The sequence below is a fragment of the Amblyraja radiata genome, chromosome 4, assembly GCF_010909765.2.
Source record: "Amblyraja radiata isolate CabotCenter1 chromosome 4, sAmbRad1.1.pri, whole genome shotgun sequence".
NCBI lineage: Eukaryota > Metazoa > Chordata > Chondrichthyes > Rajiformes > Rajidae > Amblyraja > Amblyraja radiata.
Window position 1 is genome coordinate 22164920 of NC_045959.1, and position 17155 is coordinate 22182074.

Sequence of the window (17155 nt, forward strand, 5' to 3'; positions counted from 1 at the left end):
ATTCAGATCCCTATCTCCCTGTTCATACCCTCATAAGCACAAGGTACTGGAAGCAATCCAGAGATAACCACCCTAGAACTCCTCCTTTCAGCCACCTACCTAGTTCTCTATACTCATGTTGTAGAACCTCCTTCCTCTTCTTACCCACATCATTTGTGCCCACATGCACAACTACATCCGGCTGTTCACCTTCCCTCTCGAGGATGTTCTTAAGCTGTTTTTGAAACATCTTGGACCCTGGCACCAGGGAGGCAACACACCTTCCTCGAGTCTCGCCTGTCGCCACAGAATCTCCTGTCCGCACCTCTGACAATGGAGTCACCCACCACTATAGCTCTGCCTGACATTGGTCTTGCCAGTCCTGCCTCAGTGCCAGGATTCGAGTCACAGACCTGTATGCCACTCTGACAGGAAGCATCGTCTGTCCCGACAGCTCCCAAGAGGGCGTACCTGTTTTCAAGAGGCACTTCCACCGAGGTCTCCTACATTAGTTTCATCCCCTTCCTTTCCGTGTCTAACCGTCGCAACAATTGTGCTCTTGGAGTGACGACCTGACTGTAGGTCCTGTCCAGGAAGCTTTTGTCTTCCGGGATGGATCGCAGGTCATCCAGCTGCTGCTCCAGTTCCTTGAGGAGCTGCATCTGGACACAGTTCCCACAGGTGTAGTGGTCAGTGACACCAGCAGTGCCCCTGGCTTCCCGCATCCTGCAGCAAACGCACTGCAATAATATTCCTGCCATCACATCAATAAGTTTAAATATTTAAATTAAATTAAACACACAATCGAATAAATGAGCCTCCTCGCCGAAGACTCTTGAGCCAAAGACTTATGCCCCTGTCCCACTTAGGAAACGTGAATGGAAACCTCTGGAGACTTTGCGCCCCACCCAAGGTTTCCGTGCGGTTCCCGGAGGTTTTTGTCAGTCTCCCTACCTGCTTCCACTACATGCAACCGCCGGCAACCACCTGCAACCTCCAGGAACCGCACGGAAACCTTGGGTGGGGCGCAAAGTCTCCAGAGGTTTCCATTCAGGTTTCCTAAGTGGGACAGGGGCATTACACTTTACCTCTCCAAGGCACTTTGCCTCAACAAGGCCTCAGGCCGCTACACCTGCACATAATTTTATCTAATCAAGACAACTGTCCACTCAACTAATTAGGATGTCTCAGCCAATCCACTCCCTCTCTGGTCTGGCTGCTGCTCCTCTGCATTCTTCAAGGTAATTACCCCAGGCTGTCTTTTGGCGCTCTTTTTACTCGCTTCGGAGAAAGTCTTCCTTCAGCCAATCCACTCCCTCTCTGGTCTGGCTGCTGCTCTTCTGCAACCTTCATGGTAATTGGACGTCCTTGACTTGGCACTATATCAGCAGTCCACTGTCACCAGGTCCAGATGTTCCAGAAAAAAACATCTGGGTGCACCTTCAGCAGCACTACCACAGTTGAAGATGGTTCACCATCACCTTCTCAAGGGCAGTTTGGCAAGGGCAATAAGTGCTGGCATTACGAGCAATGCCAAGATCTGAAAAAAAAAAAGAATTAATAAACAAAATGTCAAACTAAGGTGCAACCAATGAAATAGAAGACCAGGTGATCTAATGCTTAGTTAAAAAGATAGAACTGTTTCCATCTCTCGCTTGGAGCACAAGGAAGTTTGCCATAAATTGCATGTCCCAGTGGTCAAGTGAGCCTTCTTCATGGTTAATTAAAAAACAACCCCAAGGGTCATGCTACTCCTGTGTCCCAATCAAATGCTGCATCCTTTCTCTCTGCATTGTTTTGCCGCTGAGCAATAGGCAATCAATTCAAGTCCTGTGTTGTGTGGATGACCTGTGGTTGAACCCCTTGAATAATGACTCGACAAAGAGTGGCAGCCCTGGTTAAAACCAGGAGATTATTCATGAGAGTGAGTGCAGGAATTTTGACAGCAGCAGCAAAAGGCAGGACGATGAAAAGTTATGAGCTTGCATTACCACATCTGTAAAATAAATTTAATTTCTATGACTGTACTTAATTCAAAACTCAAATTCATCAAAGGTCTCTTTCTTGGAGCCCTGGACATGTTAATGCCAATTCATCAAGCACTCGTTTCCTTAATAACAAAACATTGTTTTCCTTTCACAAGTAGTGGTATTTTTAAACTTAGTCTGGTTTAACTAACTTTCCATCATATTTATAAACATACAAGGTGCTTTTGTGCCCCGTTGGCTGTCTTGGTCACTACTTTAGACACAGTTGGAAACTTTTTGAAGTTACCTCAGCTGTGAAATTAAAAAAAAAACAGCATGAAGTAAACCAATAAAAACATTTGCCTCAGTGGGTATCTCACATGGTGATGTGTCCAGTGGTGCTAAGTTCAAGCAAACTGCAGAGGAACTCAGCGGGTCAGGCAGCATCTGTAGATGGAAATGGATAGGCAATGATTTGGGTTGGGATCCTTCTTCAGGCTGAAGGAAATGGATGGAAGATGTTTTGGGTCTGGACCCTTTGTCATGCTAAATTCAAGTCTTGTTTTAGGTTAAACTGACACTGCAGAGCCAGAAGAAGGGTCTCGACCCGAAACGTCACCCATACCTTCTCTCCAGAGTTGCTGTCTGTCCCGCTGAGTTACTCCAGCTTTTTCGGTCTAACTGCAGAGCCATGCTGAGGGAATGCTGTACTGTTGAAGGTGATATTTTTCAGATGAGTCATTAACCTCAGGCACTGTCTACCCTGTCAGGCAATTCCCCTTGGCATTCATTCAAAATAAAATCAGCAGTGACATTTTGCCTATTGCCCTGCCAATATTCATCCTTTAACTAACCTCTCTGGAACAGATCATCTGCTATTAAGTACTACAACAAAGAAGGTGTGCATTCACCTAACAGGTCCATCCCTGTTTGCAATCAGTCCCATTTCCCTGTGGTTGCATCATGGTCTGGTACAACAATTCTAATGAACAGCCACACAATCAGCTGCAGGAAGTAGTGGACTTAGCCGTGCCATCACAAGCACAGCCCTCTCAATTATTGAAAGCATCTACATGAGGCGCTTCCTCAAGAAGGTGTCATCTATTATCAAGGACCCCATTATCTGGGTAAGGCCTTCTTTTCACTGTTACTGTCAGGGAGGAGATACAAAAGCCTGAGGTTACACTCCACCAGATACTTTCCCATGGTTCTTAAACAAGCCTCTTGGAGCTATCTGTTGGAGCTTAATCCTACCTCGTCAATGGAATTCCATGGACCACCTCTTGCACTACCCTGGACTTTTTTCCCAATTGTGTTTTGCACTAATATTTTGTTTTTTTTTCAATTTTACTCTCTTGCAGAATTTATGAAAAATGTATGTTTTTGTGTTTGTGCCTGTAATGCTGTAACAACCAAGATTTTCATTGTACCTGTACCTCACCGTACTTCTGCATATAACAATGAATTAAACTAGATTTGTTTTAACAAAGTACTCTCTCACATTTACCCATTAATACACTTTTAGAAACATAGAAACACAGAAATTAGGTGCAGGAGGAGGCCATTTGGCCCTTTGAGCCAACACCGCCATTCAATGTGATCATGGCTGATCATCCACAATCAGTAACCCATGCCTGCCTTCTCCCCATATCCCTTGATTCTGCTATCCCATATACCTCTATCTAACTCTCTTTTAAATTCATTCAGTGAATTCGCCTCTACTGCCTTCTGTGGCAGAGAATTCTACAAATTCACAACTCTCTGGGTGAAGACGTTTTTTTCCCATCTCAGTTTTAAATGGCCTCCTCTTTATTCTTAGACTGTGGCCCCTGGTTCTGGACTCCCCCAACATTGGGAACATTTTTCCTGCATCTAGCATGTCCAGTCCTTTTATAATTTTATACGTTTCTACAATATTTCCTCTCATCCTTCTAAATTCCAGTGAATACAAGCCCAGTCTTTCCGATCTTTCCTCATAAGACAGTCCTGCCATCCCGGGGATTCACCTTATGAACCTACACTGCTCATATTTCGCTTGGGTAGTTTGCACCCCAACGGTATGAACATTGACTTCTCTAACTTCAGGTAGCCCTTGCTTTCTCTCTCCACCCCCTCCTCCTTCACAGTTCTCCCACTAGTCTTACTGCCTCCACCTACATTCAATCTTTGTCCCACCCCCTCTCCTAACATCAGTCTGAAGAAGGGTCTCGACCCAAAACGTCGCCTATTCATTCTCTCCATAGATGCTGCCTCACCCACTGAGTTGCTCCAGTATTTTGTGTGTACCCTCAATGGCAAGGATGTCCTTCCTCAAATTAGGAGACCAAACGTGCACACATACTCCAAATGTGGTCTCACCAGGACCCTGTACAACTGCAGAAGGACCTCTTTACTCCTGTACTCAAATCCTCTTGTTATGAAGGCCAACATGCCATTAGCTTTCTTCACTGCCTGCTGTACCTGCATGTTTACTTTCAGTGACTGATGTACAAGGACACCCAGGTCTCATTGCACTTCCCTTTTTCCTAATCTGACACCATTGTATAATAATCTGCCTCCTTGTTCTTGCTGCCAAAGTGGATAACCTCACATTTATCTACATTATACTGCATCTGCCATGCATCTGCCCACTCACTCAACCTGTCCCAGTCACCCTGCAACCTCCTAGCATCCTCTTCACAGTTCACCCAGCTTTATGTCATCTGCAAATTTGCTATTGTTACTTTTAATTCCATCATCTAAGTCATTGATATATATTATAAATAGTTGTGGCCCCTGCACCAAACCTTGTGGCACTACACTCACCACTGCCTGCCATTCTGACAGGGACCCATTTATTCCTACTCTTTGTTTCCTGTCTGCCAACCAATTCGCTATCCATGTCAATTCCCTACCCCCAATACCATGTGCTCCAATTTTTCCCAATCGCCTCCTGTGTGGGACCTTATCAAAGGCTTTCTGAAAGTTCAGATACACTACATCCACTGGCTCTCCTTCATTCATTTTACTTGTCATGTCCTCAAAACATTCAAGAATAGACAATAGACAATAGACAACAGGCAATAGACAATAGACAATAGGTGCAGGAGTAGGCCATTTGGCCCTTCGAGCCAGCACCGCCATTCAATGTGATCATGGCTGATCATCCCCAATCAGTACCCCGTTCCTGCCTTCTCCCCATATCCCCTGACTCCGCTATGTTTAAGAGCCCCATCTAGCTCTCTCTTGAAAGCATCCAATTCAGTCAAGCTAGCTTATGTTCAACCAATTCAGTCAAGCTTCAATTATGTTTAAGAGCCCTATCTAGCTCTCTCTTGAAAGCAACCAAGATTAGTCAAGCAGGATTTCCCCTTCATAAATCCATGCTGACTTGGACCAATCCTTTTACTGCTATCCAAATGCGCCGTTATTACTTTAATAATTGAATAATTTAATGATAATAATCAACATATAGAGTCATATAGTGATACAGCATGGAAACAGGCCCTTTAGCCCAACTTGCCCACACCGGCCAACATGTCCCAGCTACGCTAGTCCCACCTGCCCAAGTTTGGTCCATATTCCTCCAAACCTGTCCTATCCATGTACCTATCCAACTGTTTCTTAAATGTTGGGATAGTCCCAGCCTCAACTACCTCCTCTGGCAGCTTGTTCCATACCCCTACCACTAGTGTGAAAAAGGTTATCCTCAGATTCCCATTAAATCTTTTCCCTTCACCTTAAACCCATGTCCTCTGGTCCTTGATTCATCTACTCTGGGCAAGAGACTCGATGCATCTACCCTATCTATTCCTCCCATGATTTTATACACCTCTATAAGATCACCCCTCTTCCTCCTGCGCTCCAAGGATTATAGTCCCAGCCTACTCATCCTCTCCCTGTAGCTCAGACCCTCTAATCCTGGCAACATCCTCATAAATCTTCTCTTTTTTCTAGCTTGACAACATCTTTCCTACAATATGGAGCCCAGAACTGAACACAATGCTCTAAATGCATTCTCACCACGCCTTACACAATTGCAACATAACCTCTCAACTTCTATAGTCAACACTCTGACTGATGAAGGCCACCCTATCTACCTGCAACTCCACTTTCAAGAGACCATGCACCTGCTTTCCTAGATCACTCTGCTCTACAACACTCCCTAGAGGCCTACGATTCACTTCTTCTCCTTGCATATGGCATGCACAGCCTAAAGTTGAGGGACAACTTGTTCTATTTGATCTTATTTGATTGTGCACGCCGGGTTGGTTGCATTCGTCGAAACAGGGCGGACCACGTGAAGGTTGCAATCTTCCACCCCTACCATTCACGGTGTAGGTCCTGCCTATGTTATACTTCCCAAAATGCAACACCTCACATTTCTCTGCATTAAATTCCATCAACCATTTCCCAGCCCACCTGGCCAATCAATCAAAATTTTTAACAGCCACCTTCACTTCTGCAAAACCACCTACTTTTGTATCATCAGGAAACTTGCTAATCTTGCCATGTATGTTCTCATCCAAATTATTGATATAGATGACATACAGAATCCTGCACCGAACCCTGAGGCACACCACTAGTCACAGGCCTCCAGTCAGAGAAGCAACCTTCCACTATCTGCTTCCTTCCATGAAGCCAATTTTCTATGCATTCAGCTATCTCTCCTTGGATCCCATGTGATCTAACCTTCCAGAGCAGCCTACCTTGCGGAAGTTTGGTTCCCCGCAATAGTTAACCATATAACAATTACAGCACGGAAACAGGCCATCTCGGCCCTACAAGTCCGTGCCGAACAATTATTTTCCCTTAGTCCCACCTGCCTGCACTCATACCATAAACCTCCATTCCCTTCTCATCCATATGCCTATCCAATTTATTTTTAAATGATACCATCGAACCTGCCTCCACCACTTCCACTGGAAGCTCATTCCACACCGCTACCACTCTCTGAGTAAAGAAGTTCCCCCTCATGTTACCCCTAAACATCTGTCCCTTAATTCTGAAGTCATGTCCTCTTGTTTGAATCTTCCCTATTCTCAAAGGGAAAAGCTTGTCCACATCAACTCTGTCGATCCCTCTCATCATTTTAAAGACCTCTATCAAGTCCCCCCTTAACCTTCTGCGCTCCAGAGAATAAAGACCTAACTTATTCAACCGTTCTCTGTAACTTAGTTGTTGAAACCCAGGCAACATTCTAATAAATCTCCTCTGTACTCTCTCTATTTTGTTGACATCCTTCCTATAATTGGGCGACCAAAATTGTACACCATACTCCAGATTTGGTCTCACCAATGCCTTGTACAATTTTAACATTAAATCCCAGCTTCTATACTCAATGCTCTGATTTATAAAGGCTAGCATAACAAAAGCTTTCTTTGCCACCCTATCTATATGAGATTCCACCTTCAAGGAACTATGCACGGTTATTCCCAGATCCCTCTGTTCAACTGTATACTTCAATTCCCTACCATTTAGCATGTACGTCCTATTTTGATTTGTCCTGCCAAGATGTAGCACCTCACATTTATCAGCATTAAACTCCATCTGCCATCTTTCAGCCCATTCTTCCAAATGGCCTAAATCACCCTGTAGACTTTGGAAATCCTCTTCATTATCCACAACACCCCCTATCTTGGTATCATCTGCATACTTACTAATCCAATTTACCACACCTTCATCCAGATCATTGATGTACATGACAAACAACAAAGGACCCAACACAGATCCCTGAGGCACCCCACTAGTCACCTGCCTCCAACCCGACAAACAGCCATCCACCATTACCCTCTGGCGTCTCCCATTCAGCCACTGTTGAATCCATCTTGCTACTCCTGCATTTATACCCAACAGTTGAACCTTCTTAACCAACCTTCCATGAGGAACCTTGTCAAAGGCCTTACTAAAGTCCATATAGACAACATCCACTGCTTTACCCTCGTCAATTTCCCTAGTAACCTCTTCAAAAAATTCAAGAAGATTAGTCAAACATGACCTTCCAGGCACAAATCCATGTTGACTGTTCCTAATCAGACCCTGTTTATCCAGATGCTTATATATATTATCTCTAAGTATCTTTTCCATTAATTTGCCCACCACTGAAGTCAAACTAACAGGTCTATAATTGCTAGGTTTACTCTTAGAACCCTTTTTAAACAATGGAACAACATGCGCAGTACGCCAATCCTCGGGGACTATTCCCGTTTCTAATGACATTTGAAATATTTCTGTCATAGCCCCGGCTATTTCTACACTAACTTCCCTCAATGTCCTAGGGAATATCCTGTCAGGACCTGGAGACTTATCCACTTTTATATTTTTCAAAAGTGTCAGTACTTCTTTTACTTTGAAACTCATAGTATCCATAGCTACTCTACTAGTTTCCCTTACCTCACATAATTCAATTGTCGACTATTGATCCCCCCATGGACTGGATCTATAGTATCTCATTTTTGCATCCTGCACACTAAGAACAATTCACAATTTACAAATCGACACGGTCATAGGGAGAACATACAAACTCCGCACAGACAGCACCCGTAGTCAGGATCATACCCGAGTCTCTGATGCTGTGAGGCAGCAGCTCCACCACTGCACCGCCGTGCTGCCCACCTGAACTTTGCCCACCAACCACCATCAGGAATGTAGATCTTAAGCCCCTGTCCCACTGTACGAGGTAATTCAACACATTTCTTTCAACAAAACTTTCAACACATCTTCACCCTGGTACACACCTGCACTTCGTAAACTGAAACAGACTGGTTGCCGACTTGAATGACTCACAAAGAAATCATCTCTCACAGTCAACCTTGAAGCTTACAAACTCCACCTCACTGACTACAAAGATGCCCTCATTGCTGCAAAATCTGCCTACCTCTCCTCCATATTCACCGATCCCTGCCTAAACCACAGAACCCTCTTCTCCACAGTGGCCAACCTCCTCAAGCCTCGAGCCAACACTCTCCCTACCTCTACTCCGGATCTCTGCAACTCATTCCTCCACTTTTTCGCTGATAAAATCAGCACCATCTATCAATCTTTATCCCCTGTACCCGACTCCCCAGCATCTACTCCACCACCTACCAAGGCCCCTCCTTTCAACATCTCCACTGACCTCCTTACCCCTCCTCCACACTGCTTCCTCTCCCAGTTTGACCTGGTCACCCCTATTGAAATCTCCAAACTCATCAGCTCTTCCAAACCCACTACCTGCTCCCTCGACCCTCTCCCCACTCCCCTGTTGAAGTCCTGCCTCCCCGTTCTCTGCCCCTACCTCACTAATCTCTTCAACTCCTCATTGTCCCAAGGAATTGTCCCCTCCGCTTTCAAAACTGCTGCTGTTACACCAATCTTAAAGAAACCTGGTCTTGATCCCTCCTCTCTCATTAACTACCGCCCAATCTCAAACCTCCCCTTTCTTTCAAAAACCCTGGAGCGTATCGTTGCGTCGCAACTTCATTCCCACCTCCTTCCTTCCCACCACCTTCTCCCGATGCCGGAGCACCATCACCCGGCGAGAACATCGGGCGCCATGGCGGCGACTGTGGAGGCCTCAATAGGCCCGACTCTGGGTGGACAAGAGGATGGGGACTGGACTTTGTGCTTTTTGTGTTTTGTGTTTTGGTGTTGAAGTTCTTGAATGCTATGTTGTATTTTTATTAGTGTGCTGCAAGGACATCTGAATTTCCCCTGAATAAGGGGATTAATAAAGTAAATCTAAATCTAAATAACCTACTTGAACCCCTCCAATCTGGCTTTCGCCCCCTCCATAGCACAGAAACTGCTCTCCTCAAAGTCCTCAACGACCTCCTCACCTCTGCTGACACTGGTTCCCTCAACATCCTCATCCTCCTCGACCTGAGCGCAGCCTTCGATACAATGAACCATAACATCCTACTCACCAGACTCAAAGACCTCGGCATTGAAGGCTCTGCACTCAGCTGGCTCCGTTCCTACCTTTCCAACAGATCCCACTTCATCTCTCTCCACAACCACACCTCTGCTACAGCCACAGTCACTCAAGGCGTTCCCCAAGGCTCCGTACTCGGCCCCCTCCTCTTCATCATCTACATCCTCCCCCTTAGTCAGATACTCCGCCACTTCAACCTGGACTTCCACTGTTACGCTGATGACAGCCAGATCAACCTTGGCACCAAATCCCCCCACAACCCCCCCCTCTCCCATATCAACTCCTGTTTGTCAGCTATAAAAACCTGGATGCAACATAATTTCCTCAAACTCAACAGCGATAAGACAGAATTCCTCCTCATAGGCTCCAAAGCCACACTCAGCAAAATCAATAACCCCACTCTCACCATCGACGGCACCACTGTCTCCCCATCTCCCCAGGCCCGCAACCTTGGCATGATCTTTGATTCCACCCTCTCCCTTGAGCCTCACATCCGCCATGTCATTAAAACCTCCTTCTTTCATCTCCGCAACATCGCCAAACTCAGACCCTCTCTCACACCGCCCGCTGCTGAAAGACTCATCCATGCATTCATCTCCTCCCGACTGGACTATTGCAACTCACTTCTCCTTGGCATCAGCTCCACCTACATCAACCGACTCCAACTGGTCCAGAACGCAGCCGCCCGACTCATCACCCACACCTAATCCTGGCATCACATCACTCCAGTCCTCAAACAACTTCACTGGCTTCCCATCTCCCACCGGATCACCTACAAAATCCTGATCCTCACCTACAAAGCCCTCCACCATCTGGCCCCCCCATATCTCACTGACCTCCTCTCCCCCTACGAACCCTCACAGTCCCTCAGATCCACATCAGCCGGTCTCCTCTCCATCCACAAGTCCAACCTCCGCAGTTTAGGGGACAGAGCCTTCTCCAGGGCAGCTCCCAGGCTCTGGAACTCCCTCCCCCAACTGATCCGCAATTCCGTGTCCCTCACCATCTTCCAGTCCCGCCTCAAGACCCATCTCTTCACCTCTGCCTATCCTTAGCCCCACGTCCCCCTCCCTGTTCGTCTGTGCATTAATTGCCTTATTATTGTGTTTTGTATTGAATTCTGTCTTTACTTTGTGTACTAGTCATGTCTCTACTATTTATTTCATTCCCCTTACATGTTTTTCCTCTACCTGCAACATTTTTGTAAGGTGTCCTTGAGACTCTTGAAAGGCGCCCATAAATAAAATTTATTATTATTATTATTATTATTCACGAGTTCGAACTCGGAGAATGTCTGTAGCGGGTCCGTAGGAGTTTGTGGATGTCTCGTAGCGGCTCATAATGCCAACAGTAGAGATAAAAAGTAACCATTTTCCATTTTTTTCATCACGAGTATTTTTGTACTCGTGGACATTTTTTGCAGGGATGAAGAAACGTCACGAGTTACCGGATGTCCCGAGTACCTACCGTTAACATTACGAGCTGCTACGAGACATCCACAAATTCCCACGGCTCCGCTACGGACATTCTCCGCATTCGAATCAGGGGAAAACTCGGGAGAACTCGTGAATTACCTCGTACAATGGGACAGGGGCTTAACTGGTGAACATGTTGTGGAGCATAAATTCCCGAAGTTGTCCTGGCAAAACCCAAACAAGTGCAGGCATGTCCTGGGCTTTGCCACTAACTTCTGGCCAGGCTCCAACATTAACATCTCTCTCTAAGCAGAGGGCACAAGAGAACAATTATTCAAGTGTGTCTGGAAAAACAGCTGTAACTGGGAGCCAATAAATTACAGGCCTGTCAAATACACTTGGCAGTTGTCAAGAACATTTGCTACTGTATTGTGAAATGATAATGATAAGTGAAACAATATAATATGGAATCTATTTCAACACAAATACCTGGGCTGGTAAAAACTTTGAAAGAAGGTTATTATGCATGGATGATTCCCAAGATTACTGCAGATAGTATTTTAAAGAAAAGTAAATAAAATTCCATTTACTATGTGCTGTCTGTCATTCCTCTTTGTTTGATTGAGCAAATGTTTGAAACAAGCAGTATTCAGTCAAATTGTGGGTTCACAGCACAAGGTGTCGCCATATTTAACTTTAACAGACTGGGAGCCCTGCAGTCGTGTCGCATGTGCACCAAGCAGCAATAGAGCAAACTCTTTTGCCTTTCATGACAGCAATGGCACACCCCTATCTTCAATCACAGGTGCCTAATGGGCATGTCCCACTTAGGTGATTTTTCAGCGGACTGCTGGCGACTCAAGTTGCGAGTGTGAACGGCGATTATCAGAAAGGCGCACACACACGCACACACGCACACGCACACGCACACGCACACGCACACGCACACGCACACGCACACGCGCACACGCAAACACGCACACACGCACACACGCACACACACACACACACACACACACACGCACATCACAAAGGTGGGGGCCAGGACAAGCCACACGGATTTCAGACAGTGCTATCTATACTATTCTATCTATACTACAGGTGCACAACCTTTTATCCGAAAGCCTTGGGACCAGACACTTTTCGTAATTCGGAATTTGTCGGCCTTCGGAATGGAAATTTTTTAGCGTAGATTTTAATGGCTGGCCCAGTGGTAGAGTGCTCGGCTCATATCCGCAAGGTCGCGAGTTTGCGCCTTGTTCCCGGCAGTTCCTCGGTCGCGAGTCTGAGTCTTCAATGTAGTTTTTTCTTGCAGAATAAATGTCTGTATGAAATGCAGTGTGTTGAATGAATTCCTGAATTTGTAAATGTGACCGCAGCATTGAATCACCTCTCGCACTCATGTCACCCTAGCGGGGCTACATGCCCTTAGGCGGCCAAAGGCGACATTTTAACACTCTTATATCCGTGTGCAGCAGAGGCGACGTGCGTTTGGCGCCAAACGTGAGCTTTGGTGTGCAGACGACATCCTGGAAAAAATGTCCGGTTTCTTCCAGGTAGGCGATATACCCTCCCGGGCAATATACCCTCCACTTCTCTTTTATGAAGGGGATTTAGTTCCCCTTTCTGCCAGGACCGACCGGAGGTTCCGCTGTCACCTCTGCGGGTCACCCTCGGTGAACGCTCACTCAACTTTGTCTTGGGATTCCTACTCTCCCGCGCAATGTACCCTCACCTTCTCTTTTATGAATGGGGATTTAGTTCCCCTTTCTTCGAGGACCGACCGGAGGTTCCGCTGTCACCTCTGCGGGCCGCCCTCGGTGAACGTCCTGTCTCCCTGTCCCTGGGATAGCAGGGGGCGATCAAACAGCACAATACCCCCCTCCCCCTCCAACTCCAGAGGAATCCGCTCCCCGATGGGCCGCTACGGCGACAAGTGGCAGTTCGCCCACAGCCCGAGCTGCGCGACCCCAAGAACAAGACGTACCTTGCACACCATCAGCTTCTGCCCATACGGGGAGCGTGTTCCTCTGGAGTTGGAGCGGGGCTGGGCTGGAGTTGCTGATCTGGGATCTCCGTGCTTGCAGTGGGCCTGGGGGTTGGTGTCCCGATGAGGGGGCACAGCTCGGGCTGTGGGCGAACTGCCACTTGTCGCCGTAGCGGCCCATCGGGGAGTGGTTTCTGGTGGTCCTGATGTCTCCGGCCAGTTTGCAGTTTTCCTCTGGAGTTGGAACGGGGCTGGGCTGCTGCTGGCTGTGGGTCTCTGGGATCTCCGTGCTTGCAGTGGGCCTGGGGGTCGGTGTCCCGTTGGTCCTGATGTCTCCAGTGACTGGCATCACCGACGTGAAGACAGTGCAAATCCCCCGCGCTGGTGCAATGGGCGGGGAGCTGGAGAGGGGAGGGAAGGGGTCACACACATGGCCGGGAAGCAGAGGGGTGTAGGTGGGGTGAATTTGAAGGGAGCGACAATCTGCTGCTGCCTGCCCGCTGAGTTAAAAAGTTCCCACGCAAGACTCACGATACACTGTGTATCGTGAGTCTACCGTGGGAACTTTTTAACTCAGCGGGCAGGCAGCAGCATATTGTCAATTATTAACCATCCCGCGCAATATACCCTCACCTTCTCTTTTATGAATGGGGATTTAGTTCCCCTTTTTCGAGGACCGACCGGAGGTTCCGCTGTCACCTCTGCGGGCCGCCCTCGGTGAACGTTTTCAAGGACCTTTCTTCAAGGACCGAAAAAATGTCCGCTATTCGGAGGTTTTCGTTATTTGGATCTTCGGATAAAAGGTTGTGCACCTGGCCAATAAATTACAGGCCTGTCAAATACACTTGGCAGTTGTCAAGAACATTTGCTACTGTATTGTGAAATGATAATGATAAGTGAAACAATATAATATGGAATCTATTTCAACACAAATACCTGGGCTGGTAAAAACTTTGAAAGAAGGTTATTATGCATGGATGATTCCCAAGATTACTGCAGATAGTATTTTAAAGAAAAGTAAATAAAATTCAATTTACTATGTGCTGTCTGTCATTCCTCTTTGTTTGATTGAGCAAATGTTTGAAACAAGCAGTATTCAGTCAAATTGTGGGTTCACAGCACAAGGTGTCGCCATATTTAACTTTAACAGACTGGGAGCCCTGCAGTCGTGTCGCATGTGCACCAAGCAGCAATAGAGCAAACTCTTTTGCCTTTCATGACAGCAATGGCACACCCCTATCTTCAATCACAGGTGCCTAATGGGCATGTCCCACTTAGGTGATTTTTCAGCGGACTGCTGGCGACTCAAGTTGCGAGTGTGAACGGCGATTATCAGAAAGGCGCACACACGCACACGCACACGCACACGCACACGCACACGCACACGCACACGCACACGCGCACACGCAAACACGCACACACGCACACACGCACACACACACACACACACACACACACATCACAAAGGTGGGGGCCAGGACAAGCCACACGGATTTCAGACAGTGCTATCTATACTATTCTATCTATACTATTACTAAAACTCTTTTGTGGCTATCTACAGTATGTGTATGTGTGTGTGCCAATTTCTATTTTCCTATTTTCGTCCAAACGCAGGCCACAGCCTTCCCATTTTCACACATTCTACTCACATTTTTCCCATCGAGACGATAAACATCTTCCCGTCGCATTCCCACCTAAATTTCCGCACTTTTTAATCGTTTAAAGTTTAATTTAAAAAAGGAAACACCCATTTCGGGAAAAAAACCCGAGTGACATCGCAATCGACTCGCAAGGCAGGACGGAACACTCCGGGAGGGAGGGGCACTCCAGAGCATTCGCATGGCGTCCACTGCTGGTGCCCGACACCCGACGCCTGGTGGCGAGGGTAGAGCCGCAGGCCCTGGCTGGAGCCGAGCCTAGTGCTCGAGCTGGAGTGAGAGCTGAGCCCGGGGCTTGGAATGGGGCCGTGATTATGCTATTTTTATGCTATATTTAAGAGGGAGATAGATGAGGCCCTTGTGGCTAAAGGGATCAGAGGGTATGGAGAGAAGGCAGGTACAGGATACTGAATTGGATGATCAGCCGTGATCATATTGAATGGCGGTACAGGCTCGAAGGGTCGAATGGCCTACTCCTGCACCTGTTTTCTATGTTTTTATGTTTCTATGTAAAGCCAGCTATCAATGCATGCTAATGCACCTCCAGTACTATCTTGCACCCAAAGAAAGAGCAATCTTTCTCACCTATTGCTCTATGCTCTAATAGGTAGCGGTTGTTCAAGAGATTGTTCACAAATTTTTCAATAACATTTCTACCTGCTCAATCTAAGTATGTGGGCCTGGACACACACTGCAACCTCTGCAGAGGGAATAGTGGTTAGTTCAGGTTAGTGGTTGGGGCTCCCCCTCGGTGATTCCTCCTGCTCTCCAGCTCTACGACCACAAACTATATCATACGGGCTGCTTTTTCTGGGATGACATTGAGCTTCTTGAACATTGTTGGCCCCGCAGCCCGCCCCAGGGAATGTGGTCCATCAAAAGCCTGATGTATCAGGAAATATAGCTGCACTCATTTTTGTCTCTCCTTGGTCATTTCATGGCTATAAGGAATGGACTTGGTGGGAAACGGAGTCACAAGGCTCTGGTTGTTTGGCGATATGGGAAATTCTTGAGGATCAGTCAGTCTTTCTCCTGCCCAGTCAATTCATGTCATTAGAAATAAAAATGAAGAGAGAGATATCAACTGTTTTATCATCAAACAGAGTTAAGATTTACTCCCTGCAATGACACATTAACATAAAATTAAAATCTGAATTATGCAAGACAACCCTGCCAGACAGAGTCAAATGCTTATGAGCCTATTTTGAAGACATTTTACTCGGAGTAATTGCTCCTGTCCCTTGTAAGCTTTTCAGGTTTTAGATACATGTTTCGAATGCAGTATTCTTGTTGGTCTCAGATTCAGCAGTGGTGAAAGTTTAGGTAAGCAACGTCAGTGTTATTAACTGAGTGATTGAACAAATGGACTATGGATTTTTTTTTCAAGTCTCTGACAAAAAAGTGAAATATCGTATCAGTGAAATAACCTGAATTTGTTATTGGATTTCACTGTAAGTGCCTTATTCTGATGTTATCTCATGCCAGTTTCAAACATCAGTCTGATGGTCTGAGGTTTTCAAGCACAGCTAAGAAAGAAAATCTCAGAGCTTGTCACATAACTGCACTTTAAACGGCAAAGAGGCTTGGAAAATCCATGTGGGTATAAAAGGAGATAGGAAAGGGTGTTTTTTTTTTTGCGTGGGGGGGGGGGGGGGGGAGGTGCGTGAAGAAAGAAGGGTCAAAGCTATTGCCCGTCTACTAAAGATTCATCAGCAAGAACAGGAAAGAAGCCTGTGTCAAAACCAACGTTTATCAATGCATGAACGGATATTGCTTGATGCTGAAGTAGTGCTGTATTAACAATGTGATACAAGTACACTTTTGTAAATTAATCATTTTAATCCCCGAGACTGTCATCCCTAATCCCTATTCAGTTGATATGCTGTGATACTGTTGTATTTTCATTATCGTCCCCTAAAAGCCGGAGATCAAACCGTGGCTGCTTTGTGGACAGCAGTTTAATGCCGTGGCTCCAATAGCGTGGCCGTCTAATACAAATTGCCGACAAGGTCATTCGCCTGAATTTGAGTGGGCACTTGACAAGAGGAGTATGCTGTCAGGCCCCTTTCTCCCTCTCATTGTTGAAGGTGACTTTATACTGCCACCAATTCACCGCTGTCCCTCACAAGCCTTTCAGGTGCAAGATAGCAGAAGGACTGGGGCTTCTTCTTTGTCCGTTGTACTGTAATCCGACAAGGTGGATTGTCAGGAATTCTGTGCAACCATTCTGATTCATTGTGGAGTACAACTGCCTGGAC